Raw genomic sequence first — 19641 nt, forward strand, 5'->3', positions numbered from 1 at the left:
TTCTTCTTTTAATCATATCAACAGTTTAGCACTTGCTGCATTTTATCAAGCTATTTTGCCATCCCTTTTTAAGGCAGCAAGGGGAAGAGATGGAGTGTAAGTGCGTGAGCCGCAGGCAGCCTGTAACTCAGACGCTGCTTTACAGATGTATTTACTACACAACTTGTCTTTGGGGGCTTTTCAGGCCAGGGCAGCCTTTGTCTCTGCACACTATGCACTTGCCAGCTCCTAACAAATGAGCAATCACATGGAGAGCAGATCTGCATCCTTCCGTGGGGTCCACCGGGAAGCTGAGACATGGAGATGTGCCTGAGAAACTCCCCCCCAGTTACTAGAAACCCACTGCATCTATCACTTTGGTCACGCAAGCCCCTAAAGCCTGCTGCAATTCTTAACTGTGCTGCAGTCACATGAAAGAGAAGAAGTTTCCTCCTCCCACCCGCATCCCGTGGGTAATGTTACGTAGGCAGTGAATATAGAGAGGAACACGGTCAGGGTGGGCTGTAAAGTTGTACATATTTCTTTTTGGTGGGGGGATGATTACGTTTCAGTCAAACCTGCCCAATGCTCAGAGCAGGTATCCAAAAGAGGGCGAGGTGGGGAATCCTCATCTTCTCCACCACAGCCCTCTCACAAGTGGGTGCTACTAGTTTCCCCTGCTTATTAAATACAGTGGAGGAGCATGGAAAGGATTTCGACATAGTACAAGCTCCGAGGTGGCGGGGCTGCTTTGGAGGTGTTCTTATTTGTTGGAGGCACTCAGCAGGTAAGTAAGCAGAGCGATGAGAAGAGGGCACTGTGCTTCTGAGGAGAAATGCCAGGCATTGTGAGAAAGGCAGCAAGCAGAGAGCGTCGATGAGCAGTGATTTAGCTGCCGGGGACAGAGCCTCACACAGCCTCCCTTGTGGCTGTGATGGAGCTCCGTGCCACGCAGCCCCTCCTGCAGCCCCAGGCACAGTACAGCTGAGGGCTGCAGGCCTGTGCCATGGCCAAACTACACTGACCTTAGGCAGGGAGTAACTGGGGAGGGCACCAAAGAGAAGCACCAGGTTTCACATCGGGTGCCATTTCCTTAGACATAAATGAAGCGCACAGCATCTTCAATTCGCCACATCTATACAGTCCCCAGCAAAAATAAGAAGTGGGTAGGAGGGGGAATAGAGCGGTTCGATGAAACAGAGCAAACATAAATAAGCACAGACATGTTCAACGTGCCAAACGCATTCCCACTGAAGTTATAACTGAGAGTGCCCCCGATAACACAACTACATCTGTAATGTTACACTCCGTATCCACTTCATAAAACATTTAAAATCTTGTTTTGGCCTTGGTCCGCCCACACAAAATAAGGAAGAAATATCACTCATCAGGAACTCCCTGAGAAAAAGAAGCCTTCGAGTGGCAGTGCACGCTCACTGAGTAACACTTATTTCTGCGAAACTACTGTTCTTTATACATCTTGCATCTGAAAGCTGCAAGTCTCACACGCGCACACACAAAAGACAGACAGACTGCTGCTGCGGACAAAATGGTGCCATTTAATACAAAAATCTGGTTTATGCACAGACTGGCTGTAGTGCATGCTGGTCCAAAGCAGAGTGGGATGCAGCCAGTTATATCGAACAGTTGTGCCCTCAGCAACAAACGGTGCATTCATAAAGCTGGGAAAGCCTCTGTCTAGGGGCTCTAGGCTCTGCAAAGGAAACAATCGGTTGCTGACATTTTCTGAGGGAGGGGATGGTGAAAAGAGGTTGAGGGGGAGAAGTATGATCTACAGGAAAGTTATGTGCAGAAGAAATATCAAAATGCAAGGAATAAAACAAACTGCCACTGAGCTACCTTTGTACCCTGACTGCATTAGCTAGCACGTAACAAATGAGCAACGCCACCTGACAAAGACAAGCGCTTGGAAAACACTTGGCCAGTCAAGAGTGCAGAAGAAAAGGAAGAAGAGAAACACCGGCCTTCTTGTAGAACACTGGCCCATGAAGACGCGACAGACATCACGCAGGCTGCAGCACACAAAGCCGCATCTGACAGCTTCACACAAGTCTCTTACCCTCGCCTTTATTAGCTATGCCACCTCCACACTGCTAACGAAAAGCCAACATCTGGTGCTAGCTAAATGTCAGCACAGACAATCCCTTTAATAAAAGTTTAAAGAGTCTGCATCCTAACGAGGAAGTTGCTAGTGCTCTGAACGGACGACCCTCCACCAGAGCTGCAAGGCTGAAGCAACCCAGGCTCTTTGGCTGGGGAACTTCTCCGGGCCCCCTGCTACCTCATCATGGGGATGCTGGCCCTGTGTGGCCCATCTGAGGATTCACCTGGTCGACAACCCACACCTGGGTGTCTACCAACAAGACACTGGATGGAGAAACCCTGCCAGAGTGGCAGCCCTGACTTGGCTCCTACAGGAACAGCAGGTCGTACGCCTTACGCCTCCCACTTCACAGTGCTCCTGGCCTGAGGGCTGCCAGATGAAGGCTGTGGGTGTACTGCTGAAGTCCCAGAATGTCCCTTGTGTGCAGACCACGTCTGTGGATACCCAGGTCCTGCTGCAGAGCAGGACCATGCCGTACTGTCTGCCCTCAACCCAGGAAGTGGGTACCAGGCCTCCCCCAAACTGCAGCGCTGAGGTCAAATCCTGCTTGGACCTCAGATACATGAGACACCCACAGAAGTGAACATAAAAGTCTTCCTAAATGGAAAAGTACAGCATATTAATAAATACATACAACCTCCTCTGTTCTACCGAGACTGGCCGCTAAAAACCAACTCAAAATCACACACTGTACCTGAAGTTCAGCAGAAAGGCCAGTGAGAGTTTCTCTAAGAGCAGAAAGGAGCTGAGGCCTGCCTGCACACTGATCAAGAATGAGAAACGTCTCACCAATCACTCTTGGCTGCCCCGAGGCTACAGCAAGGTATCCATCGTGTTTTCTGCAAGCATTTGTACAGCACAGAGGTCTGTCACATCTTACAGGAAGACAAAAGTTTTGTACTAAGTTGAGCCTGAACATGGTAGTTATGGGGTAAAGAGATGTCTTCCCCAGACAGGACAGGCCCAGTTAAAGGACAGAGGACAGAAAGCTTGGGTAAGGGTTGACAGAGTGAGCCTCTACATGATACAGTCAAAAGACTTTCTACACCAAAAATTTAAGAGAATGCACTGAAGGCTCCGCAAGGGTATCTAGAAAGGGACATGTGTAATTCTTCCTGCCCACAGTGTACCTGACCACTCTTAGAGATCCTTTCATGAAACAGGACTGTGGGACTGACAATATATGTGTTTTTCCACAGTACTTTTTTTTTTTTTTTTTTTAATCTAAAAACAGGATGAGTGGTTCATCAAGAGCAAGCCCTTCCTGTGCCTCTGTGATACGAGCAGACAAAACCTGTGAGGCTGTTGGAAATGAGGAACAAAAGCCGGGAGCACACCCAGCCAGTTATGGCAGGGAAAACTGAGCAGGCTTACTACAAGGTACCAAGGCACCAGAGATGAATGGTAATGCTTTTGTTTACCAACTGAGAATTGTAAATAATTGCTATTGCAATAAACACTGCACTGTATTTGCATAAATAATCTCAATAAAACTGCATGAGAAGCCACTTCATTAGTGCTTGTTATCGGCTGAGGACCTACAGCAGCTACATAACTGCTCATGTCTTTGCAGAGGCATTAAAACAATCTAAAAACCGTCTTTACTGCTATATTCCTTGGAAAGTTTCCAGACAAGGCAAAAGTTTACACACATGTTCCCATTAAACTTGCCCTTAGTACTAAATCATTATATTTTAGAATCCAAATTCATAGAATCATAGAAACATTAAGGCTGGAAAAGTTCACTGAGCTCATCTAGTCCAACCATTTTGCCATCTCCACCATGCCTGCTAACCACGTCTCAGTGCCACATCCACACAATTCTTGGACACGTCCAGTGACGGTGACTCAACCACCTCCGTGGGCAGACTGTGCCACTGCCTCACTGCTCTTTCTTTTTCCTGATATCCAAACTGGACCTCCCCTGGCATAACTTATGGACATTACCTCGCATCCTACCACTGTGACCTAGGAAAAGAGGCTGACCTCCACCTCACTACAATCACCTTCTGGGGAGCTGTAGAGAGTGATAAGGTCTCACCTGAACCTCCTCCAGACTGAACAATGCCAGCTCCCTCAGCCACTCCCCGTAAGACCTGTGCTCCAGAGCCCTCACAGCTTCACTCCTCTTCTCCAGACACACTCCAAGGCCTCAATGTCTTTCTTGTAGCGGGAGGCCCAAAATCGAACACAGTACTTGAAAAGCTGATTACAGGGGAACAATCACCTTGCACATGCGATTCAGTTTCTCTTCATAGACTTTCACAAGCTGCTAATACCACACATGACCTGCTTATTAAGAAAGGAAGGGAGATTTTTTGTGTTATTTGGAGAGGGGGGAGAAATCACCTGGACAGCTATGGAAGAACATCGGTAGAGTTAAAAAGAAAATTACACACCAGCCTCCTGAAGAACTGTGAAGCTCCTTGAGGGAATTTTGTGAATAAGAGATGAACAAAGAATTTCTCAAATTTAGAAAACGTCTTCAGTCTGAACATTGGCTCACATGATACAAGTGTCCACATCACCTCACAGAAGAAAAATAAAAAAGAAATCCTGCCTTAAATGTGTCACTTTTAGCTGCTGTTTACTTTGTAGTGGTTTGCTGAAATCCCACAAATATTTAAGACTAAAACCACAATCCATATTTTACATTTAGATGAACGAGAGCGACTTCGAAGAGGCTGCAATTGCAAGCCCTCACCCACAGCTCCTCTCACCCCGCCACTCCTAGCACAGGGCTGGTGTTGGACATGTGGCCACCGCTGGAGGAAGGACAGGCAGTCCATCCGCTGACCTGCCCACCCTGCACCTCTCATTACAAGGCACTGCTAATATCTGCAGTTAAAATTAAGAAAGTAACAGCTACGGATTCCCCTCCTGTCCTTCTTCGCTCTCTCAGATGATCCAAGTAGAATGAAGAAGAAGGATTTGCCTCTCACACCGATGCTTCAGGTAGCAGCCCTGATTTAAATCAGCAGAAAATTCAGGAGAAAGGAGCCCAAAGCTCTCTAGCCGGGCGTGCTGAACACCATGAACCTCACACCCCCGCCCCACAAATGCTTAGCTGCTGAATGAGATTCTTCTCGTTTCCTGCACTGAATCATCTGTGTCACCACAAAGATGAGATTTTTAACTGTGCGCACACGTTTCTGATTTGAGGGGCACGCAGCAGAGGGAGTTTCTCAAACTACTGTCAGATCATTCACAGGCGGTTTGGATTTCTTTCGTGTTTGATGTGTCATTTGAGGAAATCTGTGTTTTTCCAGTGAGTACAACCTCTCAACGATTTTTTCCTCTCAACTTCTAGGAAACACGCAGGTGACTGCTGCTGCTTCTTTCTTTCGCAAAATGTTATTTGACTGGAGTGAGGAGGGACAGGATATGTTGATTTGCACAATTAAAAATAACTTTAGAATTTGCCAACAGGTCAAGGGAAGTTCTTCTCTTCCTCTCCTCTGCTCTGCTGAGGCCACATCTGAAGTATTGGGCCCACATCTGGGCTCCTCAGTTCCAGAAAGACGGGGAACTTCTAGAGAGAGTCCAGCGGAGGGCCACCAAGATGGGGCCTGGAGCATCTCCCTTGTGAGGAAAGGCTGAGAGACCTGGGGCTGTTCAGCCTGGAGAAGACTGAGTGGGTAGGGCCAGGCTCTTCTCAGCACTATCCAGAGACACAACAAGGAGCAACGGGCACAAACTGGAATACAGGAAGTTCCATCTGAACTTCAAACAAACAAACAAACAAACAAACAAAAACACATCCTCTTTAGTTTAAGGGTGACAGAGCACTGGAACAGGCTGTCCGAGAGGTTGTGGAGTCTCCTTCTCTGGAGATGTTCACTGAGGTCGGCCACATGTTCTTTTCAAAACTTTCACACCTCAACTTCAAATCATTTAATTAACTACAGTTTTTCTCATTTTCATTGCTAAGCTGATCAACTACTTTTTCATCACTACAGCAAATCACTTTGCAGAAAAATTAGCAGTGCTGCACCCCTCAGAAGCAATAACGAAGCATCCAAGCCACCCATGAGAAAGAAAGGTGAGGCAAAGTGCTAAACCGTACGGTTTCTTAGCCAACTCGTCTAATCAGGATGGCTTTGTATCACTGCTTCATGAAGGCAGGGAGGGGAGGAAATCACAACCTCCTGCTGCTTGTGAGCACTGCTGAAGTCAACGCAAGCTTTGTGGATGCTGGGCAGGAGCAGGTCTACATAAAGATATGACGGTGATAGCAGAGATTACACTTTGCTCGGGATTGGTCCAGGGCATAAAGAGTTCATGTTGCCCTGAATATGAGCATGAAGGAAGTTGACAACGTCTGAGTATCCCACTAGACCAGAGAAATACTGATGATGCGCATCCTCCTCACAGAACACCCGACTGCCTTTACTCAGACAAAAGCCCAAGGACAAGAACCAGGTCACTCACACAGGCCTACTTTGTCCACCAAGTATCATCAACCTTCTCCACCACGTACTTTAATCAAGGAAAAATCTACCATCCTTTTGACCTTGGACTTGTTCATTTTCTCTGTCCCTCTCAGTACATGCTCTTTGCTAACCATTCAGCATGCTGTGAGCCCTGATAAAAGTGGTTAATGTTTACTGAAACCTGGGTATGAACTGTACAAAACCTGATGGGGAAGAAGGCAAAGTTCTGCCAGCAGCATCCGTGACCAATTAAAAAAAGTTGTTTGCTTTTTTTTCCCCCCAACTTACTCCCCCCTATACTGAACAGATGTATCAGTAGATCAGCAGGCAGCACAGGGAGAGCATACTAAAATGCTTCTAATCCATCCACCCAGATGTTTAAAAGCAAGGCGCTACTCTGAGAATCATAGATGTAGAATGATGGAATCCAAGAATGCACAAAAGCAACGAAAGAACTGACTGCTGGGAGTTTCTCTCTGGGGTTGTGTGTTTTATTGCCAAATAATCATTTTCCAAAACAATCTGAAAATCCACAAGTCTAGCAGGACTGCTCATATTCCCTTCCAGCTTTCCTTTTGGGAAGCTGATACATCTTCACTTGAGCAACATCTTCAGTATATCCTCTGATTTAGCTAACTGAAAAAGCAGAATATTCCTACTGTGAACTGAAACGATAACTAACATGTTTGAAAGACTTTACATTCACTGGCATCCTTAGAATTAACAAGTGTTTCAATGGCTGTATCTGTGTACTACTTATGGATAACGTTTTGTAATATAAACCAAATGCATTCATCGCCACTTCTTAGCTAATGGACGCTTTCTTTGTCTTTATTCTAATAGACAGCCCAGAGATCAATACAAAACAGCTCTTTCCTCCCTCCCACCATCTCTAGTGACAGTGGGATGCTCTCAGGTGTTTAAAGCCATTTTAATTTTGTACTAGAGGGCAGCAACAGAGCCACAGTCACCTTGGAAACAAACATCACCCTCTGTTTGCAGAACAAACAATGGTACCTTTTCAGCCAGTATGAGGCAGGCAGGGCAAGGGGCAGCCAAGCAATTCTGGGGCTTACAGGAGCGTTAACATATTGCATTCATTCACTGCGTCAAAAAATAGTTCAGCACGAGAAGCAAGCCTCTCTCAAAGTGGGAGCCTTTGGCTGAAAACCACAGACAAGTGCATAAGGCTAAGGAGGTCAAACACATCTCCCAAGTCAGCAGCGAGGTCTTTCCTCCTAGTTTTTTTTTTACTTGCCCTTCTGTTCCCCTCTCTCGTGCACACAGAAGTTAGAAAAGCTCACCTATTTAAACTGATCTTAGCCACGAAAAGTCTATAGTGTTCAGCTTCCAAGTAGCACGCACTGAAGTTTTCTCAGCGTGCCAAAATATTTTAGAGAACTATTTACCTGCACTTGTAGTGCTTGCACACAGTGCATCAAGAGCAGTTTCCAGAAGCGTTCCTTGTGAAGCTCGCAGGAATTGCTGTTATTCAGCATTTCAGAGCCTGTGTCTAAGTACTCAAGCAGTCACACAGCCCTCATTTCAAAATCATTCCACCTTCATAGAACCATGGACCGCCTGACTGCTTTGAAAACCAGACAATACACAGCTGGCTTAACAGTAACTTCTGAGTGGTTTCCTATCTCCAGAAGACTTTTTCCCCGCTTTCAAAATAAAACCAAAACAAAACCGAGCCTTTTTACCTACTACGAGCAGGAAAAGGAGCTAGATGTTTAGGGGTTCGAGTTTTATCAGTTTTAATACTCTCTCATCAAGTGCTTGCTCTTCTGGTCTGTCATAAGTGGAACATTTAAAAGAAGAAAGACTGAGGTGTCACATAGGTATTTTAGTGCCTTCTACCTTTGACACGCCGACTAGCACACTCCTAAATAGCTCTGAACAAACTGCCAGGAGCCCAGCTGCCCTGGTCATCTGTAAGGCCACTCAGCAAAGCATTTCAAGGTACAATGCAATCACGCTGCCATTTAACTCGTGCATAGAATAGCATTCAGGTGTGCTGTGAAGGAGTGCCAGGCACAACACACCCATGTGAGAACTGCACCAAGGTGATGAGAGCTGCACAAAGGCAGAAAAAAAAAAGCATCTCCTGGTTTAGATCCATAGATTTCAACATCGCAAATATGAACATTTTCCTGCGGCCTTTGCTCATCTTGCAGGGTGCACTTACCTTTGTGGAGGGAAAAAAAAAAAGGGCAAATCATCTTAAATCATCTTAACTAGGCCATTAGAAGGACTGGTGCTTGTCCTACTAACTTAAGCAGGCTCGTCCATGTGGGCAAGACAGGTTCTCTGAGAGCTACCGTCACGTTAGCTCAGTTGAGTCAGATTAACATTTCCAAAAATCCACCTTCATGTTCATTAAGACGCAGGTTAGCACATTAGATGGTCTCACAGAGCCACAAGCACGGCTTCAGACACGGCAGGCTATACCCAAGGAGCATCGAGAGGCCTCTGTGTTTTTTTACTGCGTTCAGCTAACTCAGCTGACCTCACACAATTGAGACACACACCCTTTCTGCCTGTCAGGACAGGGGCCTTCTCTGTCTTTTGCTGCTGGGACAGGAGAAGTTAGGTAGGCGCAGAGGTGATTCACATGCAACCCGTCCTTCACTTACTCCTGGTGGGGGGAGGAGGAGGAGGAGAGGAAAGCACACAGGTGAAAAGCCACAGCTGCTCCAAGGCTATTCCTGTTTTACGGCACCTGATTTATGGAAAACAAAACAAGAACAGAAAAATGGGATTTAAACACCAGCAACCTGCAGGAATCATTATAAATGCCTCCTGCTCTGCCCAAAGGCTAGCCTAGACTCCATCTGCCTTCAAGGCCAAGGAAGGAAACACTCAACTTGAACGGCAGCCGGGATTCGCAGTCCACTTTCCAGCAGCTCACACGGGGAGGGCTGTCCCTGCGGCAGGACAGCAGGTAGCACTTCTGTGAGGCTTTGACACCACTGTTTGGGACTTCTGTGAGCACGGCAAGGGGGACAGAGGGGCTGCTCTGTCTCACAGCGCCGCCACAGCACGTGGCAGCAGCCCCCAGCTCGCTGGGCTCCTTGTGCCGTGTGTGACGTGTGCGCAGCTCAGCAGGCAAGGCTGGAAGGCCCTCCTGCACTTTGTGGCAGGCTGCTCTCTGAGATGCTGTGACTGTTTCAACAAGCATGTTCCCTGTTGCTTGGGCACGGCTGTGAAAGCTTCCCAGCAAGGCCTGCAGCCAGGCCCCTGTCCCCTGTGCCAGGGCAGGCAGGAGCAGCAGTTGCTGCCGCAGCACGGCTGGCCCTTCCCTTCCCCTCCCTTCCCCCCGCACAGCCGCCCCCACCCTCCAGGAGCTATCGCAAATCCCCAGGCTGCTCCGACTGCCAGCTGACATAACTGTTTAGTCAGCAAGCAGGCAGAGCAGCGGCCAGCCCCCTCCATCCTTCCCCAGCTCCTTCCCGTGGTACTTTCCATGCTGCCCACCTGCAGAAACAATCTCTGTCCCTCCACAGTGAAGTGCTCTGGAAAGTTTGTCTCGCTGCACCGATAGCCCACAAATATGGATTTTTCCTGTTGTCTCCGCCTTGGTGCTGTATGCGACCTGCATCCAGCCCCCCAGTGCAAGGAGATCCAGCACGAGGGCTGCTGCCAGCGCCACTTCCTCCATTTGCTGCAAGAACGTGGCCAGGCAGCCCTGCACCGCGCAAGGGAAGCGCAGCCTAACAGCCAGGCCCCAGGCGCCAAGTGCTCATCCTTCTCCTCTCCCCAAGGTGACTTACAGACTCCACGGAGGTTGAGCAACCATCTTCAAGGCAGAGATGTGCGATCCTGGCCAGCGCAAGGGCAGCACAACCAGCCCCTGCCTGCCTACTCAGACTACACAGTGCAGGTGGGTAACTGTACCTCTACAAACAAAAAGGAGACACTGTCCCAGGCAAGGCTGGAATAACAAAAAGCCCAGGCAAAAGGCAAGGAGTTGATGCGAGATTACAAACTGCACGGATGGCCGTTGTTCCTCTGACCCTATGTGTAGGAACGGTGGGCTCTGACTCCTCAGACACCGTGTCCATGCAACATTCCAGGAACACCCACCTAACTGACTGCTTGCACAAAAAAGAGCTCTCACCTGGAAACCTTGCAGTGCGTCATCTCACCTCTCCTGTGCCATTCTGCTGGACACCCACGTGCCCTGGAACACAAGTGCTCCCAGTGTCACGTTATCAGACTGAGCGAATCTATCTTGGCTCATTTTGCAAAGTTTTCTCTTTTTCCAGGCGTAACTAAGGGAGATTAAAGGTGTTATGATGCCAGCCATAGTTTGTACAGAAACAGCATAACCAATACTGAAATGACATTAGCTGCTCTGGCATTCCTAAACCAAAACGGCACTTGGCTTACACGCAATTCTATTTCACTGATCAAGTGTTCAGACTCTTCTTTCCTCCTCTCTTCCCCTTAAGAAATACACACATCCCCTTTTTCATATTTCTTCCCAGCTGGGCATCCATGCAACTGACTACAATTCATCTGATTACTGAAGTGTAGAACAACTGAGAAAAGGGTTAGTGACCTGTCTCAGTTTCTCATATTTTGAGTATAAAGAATTACTGAAAGAAATAAACACCTCTGCAAATAGCCTCCAAATAATTAAGCGATGATGAAGACTGAAATCCCCTAGAGAAGAAAACCATTTTAAGTCCTGAACTCCTTAATTCACTCTTTCATGCTTCAGCACTGAAACATCACATTCTACACCACGCTGCCTGCTGCCAAGAGATAGACAGCTGCAACACGCAGACACAAAAAGGAGGTGTCTTTTGGCTGGAGTTCCAGCTTTTCTACGGGCCGTCCTGTTTTACACGCTGCTCCCTGGAAAAGCTGTAACTTCAGAAATGTAAAAGCAAATGGACTGTTGGAACTGATGACAGCCGCTGACTGAGCCTGTATCAAATGTGTATATGCCACAAAGCCCCTTCACGGTCCACCTTCATTCGCAATATGGCAGCTTCCTTGGAAATGTGCTGTTTCAGCATTTAGTTGGCCTTTAACATGAACGTATTCCTCGTAAGGGAAGTTTGGGCTCTCTGGTAAATTCTCTGTAAGTCCTCACTGTTAGTTCAGCTCCAGCGGTACAGTCTCTCTGCGGTGACTGACACTCTGCTCCTGATACTCTATGCAAACCGACTTCCCCCACTAAAGACTCTGCACCAACGTTGGCAAAGATGCGTGAGATTTGTACCAGCTCAGCCAGAACAAAACCTGGACCACAATCCGACATGATGAAACACGGTTTCCTTACACAACATCAAGCGTAATTAAGGAAGATACTCTCTTAAGATAGAAATGACTCTGGTAGCAGAAAGAACAGCCGAAGACGACACAATTTACAGAAGCAACAGATTTTTTGCACAGCTAATGCAATAAAGAGCTTTGCATCAATGCGTGGTAAAGTGGGAAGAGACCAGCTTCCCAGCTGAAACTCTCAAGCCTATTTGTGCAAACAGCACGTAGTTTTGTGATTCCTGCACTGAGGGTAAGCACCTCCCAGAAGCTCTTCCTCTTTCCCCAGCTGCTCATTCCCATACTGGGAAAGCCTACAGTTTGCTTCCCTTCTAGCAACCAAAACAAAAGTTTGCAGGGCGTGACTGCTGTAAGACAGAAAAAAAATGGAAGAGGACTGTTGACTCAGACCGTTTCCGTGATTTCACTTCCAGAGGAAAGCCCACAACCACTTGTATCAGCACCTCTGAAGAGGATGCAAGCTAAAGTACACGGGCAGGAACGAGCAGCTAGAGGTGAGGAGATAAACCGTGGAAAACAAAAAAAGAAAGCCCTCCCCTTAAGCTGGTTTTGCTGTCGATTATAAACTGCTTCTTCATGCTGTGATGTCAAACACGCATTTATGTTGCCAAGGAAATAATTCCGAGGTCACTAATTTGACACTAGTTTGTTACTAGCCTTTAGTTATCCTGGCAAAGATGCACCAGAAAAGGGAAAGAGTGGAGGAAATACCTAAATATCAAAAGAGTCCTAAGAAGAAGGCAGCTTCAAAGAGATAACAAACATCATGCGCAGATCTCTGCTGAGATTGTTCCCTCTGCATTGTTTGCAGTCACATACCTGGAAGAAAACTTGCCTTGAAGTGGTGGTGGGGGGGAAGCGTTAAACACCAATGGTGTTAAATACAACCTTTGAAAGCAAGTACCACAATGTACCTGAAAGACAGGGCCAAGTGGGAAAAGAAAAGGGGCAAAAGAGGGGAAAGTGACTCTATTTAACATAAGCCTACGACTCCTTCAGTACTGATATCACGGTACAAAGACGCCTATGGACTGATAACAACCATGGAGTGGATGCTCACACTTACCTTCAGTGAAGCTGGAAGCCACAGTGAAGATAAGAATATACTAACATTAAAAATAAAGCACCTTCCAGATATTTTGTTTGAAAAGGACCACGCAGTTCTTTCCACACTGCAACTCCAAGCCACTAAAGATTTAAGCCCTGCGAGAGAAACAGAGCAGATGCAGTTCCTATACACCAAGACAGATAAAACAGACACAGCTAATGATCCCCCACCCATGGAGCAGAGCCTGGATTAGGCTCTGTGAGCAGGAATTAATCAACCCGGCAGCAGAGCTGCATGGATTCCAGGATCCATCCCAGCAAGCAACGCTTTCTGGTTCATCTAAGGTTGATTTGACAACCCAGTGAAGATAAATTGGCAAAAAGGAATTCTCCTTGGTCCTTCCACTTATCCTCCTGCCCCTTGCTTTGTTAGAAGATGTGGCCGTTTCAATGGTTTGAGAGCTGTGTCCAAGAAACGTACAGATGTGGCACTGAGGGACATGGGTTAGAGGGGCATGGTGGTGAAGGGTTGATGGTTGGATTTGATGATCTTAGTGATCTTTTCCAACCTTGGCGATGCTATGATTGCAAGAAAACAATTATAATCAAAGCAACGCAGACATGCTCTCCTGTTCAAACATACAATGACTTCACATTAGCTTTTAGATTTTCCTGGTTCAACTCCCAAGAGCAGACAGGGCCTTGCAAAGCATATGCCACGCTAGAGCTAAGTTTCTCAGTCCTCATGCAACCCTTTGAATACTATATTTAAATGTAGGATAGTAAATGCATACAGCAACAGCAGAGCACTACAAGATGAGCTTCAAATTCAACAGCCAGAGCTACAAACGCAGCTTGATAGTTTAAAAGGACAGCCCCAGTCTCCTTTCTCTGAACAGATATGCTAGCTACTTCCAAACACTACATAAATCACAAGGCCCACAGAGCACAGGACTAAGTGCTCAACAGCTTGTTAGAATGGTTTTATACACAGCTACACTGAAAGATTATCATTATAAGCCAGCATTGCATGATGAATAGGGTTTCTCACAAGATTGCTATATTTCATAAATCCGGAGATGCTTAATAAAGGCAATATGTAACCTAGACAAATTGGATTTCTGGCTGCGAGATGCTTTCGTTACTAAAAGGTTTGAAATCACCATTGTCATCATTCCCATTACCTGCAATGAAGTTCCCAGTTCTGGCAAGCTGGAATAAAGCTTTTTTCCACAAACTAAACACAAATCAAGTAGCACGCATCATTTGGTACACAGGTTAAGTAAGGAAGGGCTTTAAAAGCCGTGGTTCCCTTTCAGGCTATGTCAGTACTGAAGAATGTGCAGTACTTTACACAGAGAGATGGGTTAGCGTGACCTGATCTCAACCTCTCCTTTTTTACTTTCTACTTCAGAAGTGGCTGCATTTCAGTAGTAGCGTAGGCACCGATTTGTGAAGTGCCCCGAGAGCGATCTAACGTAAGTAACCACCAGCAGCATGGTTAGCGTTGAGGCAAAATTCTTCTGGTTGCAAAAAGTTAAAATTGTCAGGTCGAGCAACAGGCAGCAGTCCTACAGGTGGACAAATAGGTCAGGAAATCATCAGAAGAAAGGGCTAGGAATATAACAGAGTTACAGCAGTAAGCAGTTCACTTCAAGGAGCACATAGCAATTCCTCTGACAGCTGCTGAGACCATAGAGATGGATGAACCCCAGCTACCACCCCGGGTAAGCAGTACAGCATGTGGACAAGGAAAGCAAGCTATCTTTTGGTGGCAGTACCACTTGGTTCGGGCAGAGCTCAAAGAAATACCCCCACAGCTGGCAAGGGCTGAAGCCCCTGTCTCTGGATGAATTCCACTCACTAAAGTTTCAGATGTGCAGGGTACATTTCAGGCGCCCATCTGTAGGAGTAAAAAGATACTTCGTGAAGGGATGCAGGGACACGACTCCTAGAAACCAGGCATGTACGTGGGGAGGATGGCAGAGAGCAAAGCATGATCTAAACAAACAGCTCTCATGTCATCAGGATGGAAGCAACTGAGCCAGATCTTCAAACACCCTTAGCAGTCAGCATCTCCTGTCTGTAATGTGCCAGTACTGAGAAAGCTCCCCCCCCCAAAAAAAAAACTGCTGAAGAAAAGAATCCTGGCAGCACCTGTAAATCTTTAAGCCTGTCCAAGTATATGTCTTACAGAAATAAATATGTAGGCAAATAAAGTACATTTGGCATGCGTCTGTGATAGATGTTAACAAGGCACACCATAGCTTTCACAAGTGAGCAGTGTAATCAAGAGCATGGAACAGCTTCTGCATTATCACTGACACTCAGATGGAGACTCCAGCTTGGGAGGAAGGCCGCTGAGGTGATGCAACAGAGATCCACACCGTCCTGCAAGGCATGGAGGAGGTCAGCAGCAATGCATTACTCATTATTTCCCACAGCCATAAATGGTATCAAGTGGAAGTATCCAGTGGCAGGTTTAGAAAGTTGGGTTTTTACCCTCTTCTCCAACAAAGCACGTAGCTAAAGTGCAAAGCTCACCACAACGTGAGCCAAGTGTCTGTGCAGGTTCAAAAAGCCAGGCTCAGGAAAAAGGATTCTCGAACCTAAATACTGAACTTCTGTACAGATTCACTGGCTCAAGATTCCAGAAGCTGCGCCTGGAAGACTATACCAGGAAAGCATCAACAACAGATGTCCCTTTGCCACGCTCTATCTTGATAGATCCACATCAGTTGGCATCCTGAGCGAGAAGGGATTCTGGCCTGACTTGTTATTAGACACAAACAGGATTCCCTCCAGTTTCCAATTCTGCAGGTGAATGCAGCGTGACTTACTGCACGGGACTGAAGAACCTTCAGCCAAAGATCCAGAGGCATTTCTTCCAGCAGCAGCAGCAGCACGAAGAGGCATTTCCTGCTCTGACCCCAGGTTTCAGTGGAGAAGCAGGTACCAGGAACTGCTCATTCCAGGACAGGGCAGAGCTGGCGAAACATCACTGGAACCGCAGCTTCAGCATGATTCAGGTCGGGATGAATTCAGAGGTTACCATACGACAGCTGTCTTCCCTGTCTGATGGCCAGAGGTTACCACGCTTGCTGCAGGGACACGTCCAACACCAGAGCTGCCCAGAACTGAAGTTCAGCTCCACTGAATTCAAGCACAACGAACTCTGAAGTGCAGCACACGGGAGGCACAAGACACGTTCACCCTTCCGTCTTCTCATCTACGCTAACCAAGCCCTTCACCTGGGGCCAGAGCAAGCAGCAGGATGAGAAACCTCCAGAAACACTGAGGTCATTTCTATAGCAAACATTTGCCTAAGGCCTTCACCCAGGCAGCGAGCTCGGGCGCTCTTATTTTCCAGAACTTATGTGAAGGCCTTTGGGCAGGGATAGTGGTGAGAGACACGTCTGCAGACCACCTCCATCAGAAGAGTCCAGCACAAAGCCAGGCTCCTTGTTGGTATGGCCACAGGCCATATTAACTCGTCGCCTTCAATATGCACCCAGCAGAGTTCAGGTCATGGATTTGTTGGAAGTTCATCGCTTATTCAAGCTTTTGTGTGAGGGGTCATTGCTGTCAAACTGTCTGCTTTCACAAGCACAAAAGCTCATGTTAAAATGTAAATACTTACAGGTGTTCCACCAGGCACTCAAGATGAAAGTCAGAGCAAATATATTAGCCCTAGCTGTATTTTACCACGCTGCAGTACTTGAAAGTCATCTGTTTGTGAACCAGGGGTTTTATGTGGGTTCATCTGCCTAGACAGGAAGCGTGATCTAATGGTGAAGACACAGCACTGGATATAGAGCATTTGGGTTCTTTTGCTGACTCTGTTACTGTCTCTGTCACCTTCATTAAACGTGTTTTTCATGCCATTGTCTGGATTGAAAAGAACACAAGCAGATGCTTATTCTGTCTCATACAACTGCTGTGACCCCGTGTCATTTCTGCTAATTACTCCAAGAATACCCAAATGACATAGGAAATGTTAATCCAACTTGTAAGTTAACCTGAGTTAACAAAGAGCATTGGCCATATAAAAGAGCACGAAGTCCTTCCCAAATGCCTGTGCTACGCTGTTTGTTTTTCATGACAGACTCTCTCAACGTATTATTACTTCAGCCTTGATGGAGACAGCGTTTTGCACATTCAGCTTTCCAACAAGCCTGCATAGGCTGGCTTACCCCTGTCACCTGTATCAGTGCACTGTATAGCCCTTGTAAGCCATTCAAATACAGCTTCTGTGCAGGGGTAACACCACAGTACAAGCAGCAAGACTGAGCCGGCACAGCCCTACTGGGAAAATCAACTGCCCAACTGTGGGAAGAAGCAAAGCCCACAGAGACAGCAATCACCACCACGTCACCCTGGAATCCAGTTTCACGTCCAGTCCAACCTTGTTCTGCGATTGAGCAGCACAGTTCTGGAAAAGCTGGTATCCTCTTCCCTCAGCATCTCAAGCCACAGGTTGTGACTTTGGGAAACTGCACCAACGCTACATCAGAAGGAGTCGTCTACGGCCTGAGAGCAACTTGCATTCACTTCATTATCAATCACAGGAAATTTTGCACCGTGTATCCCACAGCAGAGAGGTCAGACAGCCCTCACTCACAGAGCCTTTTGCTATCAGGGACTCTTGCTATTAACACACAAGGAAAGACAGCCTCAGTAAACCACACCAGTGGTGCGGGTGCCATCTCTGCAACAGCAAAGGGGAGCGGAAGGGAGCTGCCAACAGCAGCATGATTGATGCGCGCTCCCCTCCCCTGCTCAAGTAATGGCAGGAGGGAAAGAGAGCACACGCAGGACTGCAACCTGCTATATCTCATTCAGCATCCCAAGGCAAGCCAGATGCTTCTCAAACACAGTACGATGTTTGAAAGTACGATCTGCCACAGTATGGCAACTTCTCAGAGACAGCACGGGACAGAGAGAAGGGAATGGCACTGACGGATTAATCCGACAGCACCCAGCTGTTCCCAGCCACGTTTCTCTTAAAAGAAAAGAGCAAGCAGAAGAGACGTGCAGCAGACACACACAAACCTTACAGTGTTTCTCCTTTCTGCTTCTTGCTTTTGGTAACTTGTTCTACTTATAAGCATTTCTCCTAACTCTCGCTCGCTCATGCAAAGCGTTCCCACCCCTGCAGAAAGCAGAGGTCTGTTTCAGAGAGCAAAAAAAGAAAAGAAAAAAAAAAAAGAAAGAAAGAAAAGCAGTAATGTTTTTTACACCCTGCCTTCTCCTCTTACTGCAGCTCCCAGCTGTGCCCCCCGGCCCCCTGCATGCGGTGCGGGCTTTAAGGAGCGCTGGTTCTGCTGACATCAGTGAGGCTCCGGGGGCCATCCCGGCAGCTGCTGCTGCTCCTGTTGGTGGCGGCGAGCCAAGGAGCTGCTCTGCCGTTTGGTGATGTTCCCTCCTGCTGGCTGCCCCCCTCCCACCCACACGTCGGCAGGGTGGGGCGAGGTGGTCACTGGCAGCCTCTCAGAGGAGACCTAAGCGAAAAAAAAGAGCAGCTTTCGTTTCCAGACTCTGGTCCAAAAGCGCTCGGTGACTTCTGACAGCCACGCCGCGAGGCGAAGGAGCAGCGGTTCTCCTCACTGGATGGCCAAGGCCCACATTGCCCTTAGGACTTTGCCACCTAAAGGAGCGAAATGCACGCTCTTTCTCTCCCTACTCTTCCCAGAGCCCCGCTCCGTACAGCTGTTGCCCTGTCTTAAACCAGACCCCATCCTCGGAGGCAGCTGTTCCCCAGCCAAATGCTGACAGCAGAGCTCGCCCAAGAGCGCGACGTGCGTGCAAGCCATCTTCCAGCAGCAGCAGAGGGGTCACGCTGCAGCCCTTCTCCTTCCCTCTGCCACTCCCTTGCGGAGGCAGCACGAGCTATGCCAGGGCACCCTTTGGCCCAGCTGACCCCATAGGCACAAGATTTCAGCAGCCAGCGATCCCAGCAGCGGGGAGCATCCCTGCGCTGAGCCACAGCCAGATTCAGGGGGAAGAAAGGTGGCAGCCAACTTCACGCACGCCCTGAGAGCCTGCAGCTCAGACCCCATGTCAAGATTAGGAAAGTATGCACACACACAGAACACATGAGCTGCCCCAGCGCTCGGCTTTAACTCTTGCAGGCACCGCGTGTGGACGGGGCCGGAGCTCGGAGCCACTGCTGTCGCCGTGTCTCCTCCGAGCCGGCCCCTCCGAGGCCACGCGAGCAGCCGCACAGCCTCGAGCTGAGCACTGCTTTCTCAAGTAGGTCAGAAACCGAAGCCAGCGAGACGCGCTCGGAGCTGCAGCTCACATGGGTTAAAGATTCTGGCTTGTGTCATGAATACTTTTTCTGCAAGTTAAACACAGGCCCCAGTCCTGAAACACTTCCCTTCGCTTCACCCATGCCAGTATTTTGACTTAAATGGAACAACCTCCTTAAGTAGAATTATATCTATGTTTGAAGTGTCTGCAGGATCAGCGCTTGGCATGATCCACGCTCGCCTCCGACGTACACGCACACCAGCACATTTTAAACATACCTGGAGAGCCACGAGGCTGAGCTGTGCTACGATGGAGGAAAAAAAAGAAAGATGGTAAGTCCCTCCACTGCAAATGTTCTATCTTTGTGTGCGGCAGGATGGTTCCTTGGGACACGACAAGCAGGGATGTCTAAAGGCTACAGCTGGGGGCAAGAGGAGGGACCCCAACCCTTGGTTTGGCTGGGCAAAGCCGAGCCTCAAAGCTGAGCAGACACGTGCACCAGCAGCT

General features: G+C 47.9%; 1 protein-coding gene and 1 long non-coding RNA gene across 6 annotated transcripts in view; both read right to left on the reverse strand.

Annotated features, from left to right (window-relative positions):
* The window catches only part of RREB1 (ras responsive element binding protein 1), a 122862-nt gene that overhangs the window by 92886 nt on the left and 10335 nt on the right, over positions 1–19641 (reverse strand). The window lies entirely within an intron of this gene.
* On the reverse strand, positions 96–19578 carry LOC121109961. The gene is made up of 3 exons (XR_005857817.2): positions 10530–19578; positions 10018–10439; positions 96–9262 (listed from the first exon to the last, which is right to left on the reverse strand). It is a non-coding gene; the product is annotated as an uncharacterized LOC121109961 (long non-coding RNA).

The sequence above is a fragment of the Gallus gallus genome, chromosome 2, assembly GCF_016699485.2.
Source record: "Gallus gallus isolate bGalGal1 chromosome 2, bGalGal1.mat.broiler.GRCg7b, whole genome shotgun sequence".
NCBI lineage: Eukaryota > Metazoa > Chordata > Aves > Galliformes > Phasianidae > Gallus > Gallus gallus.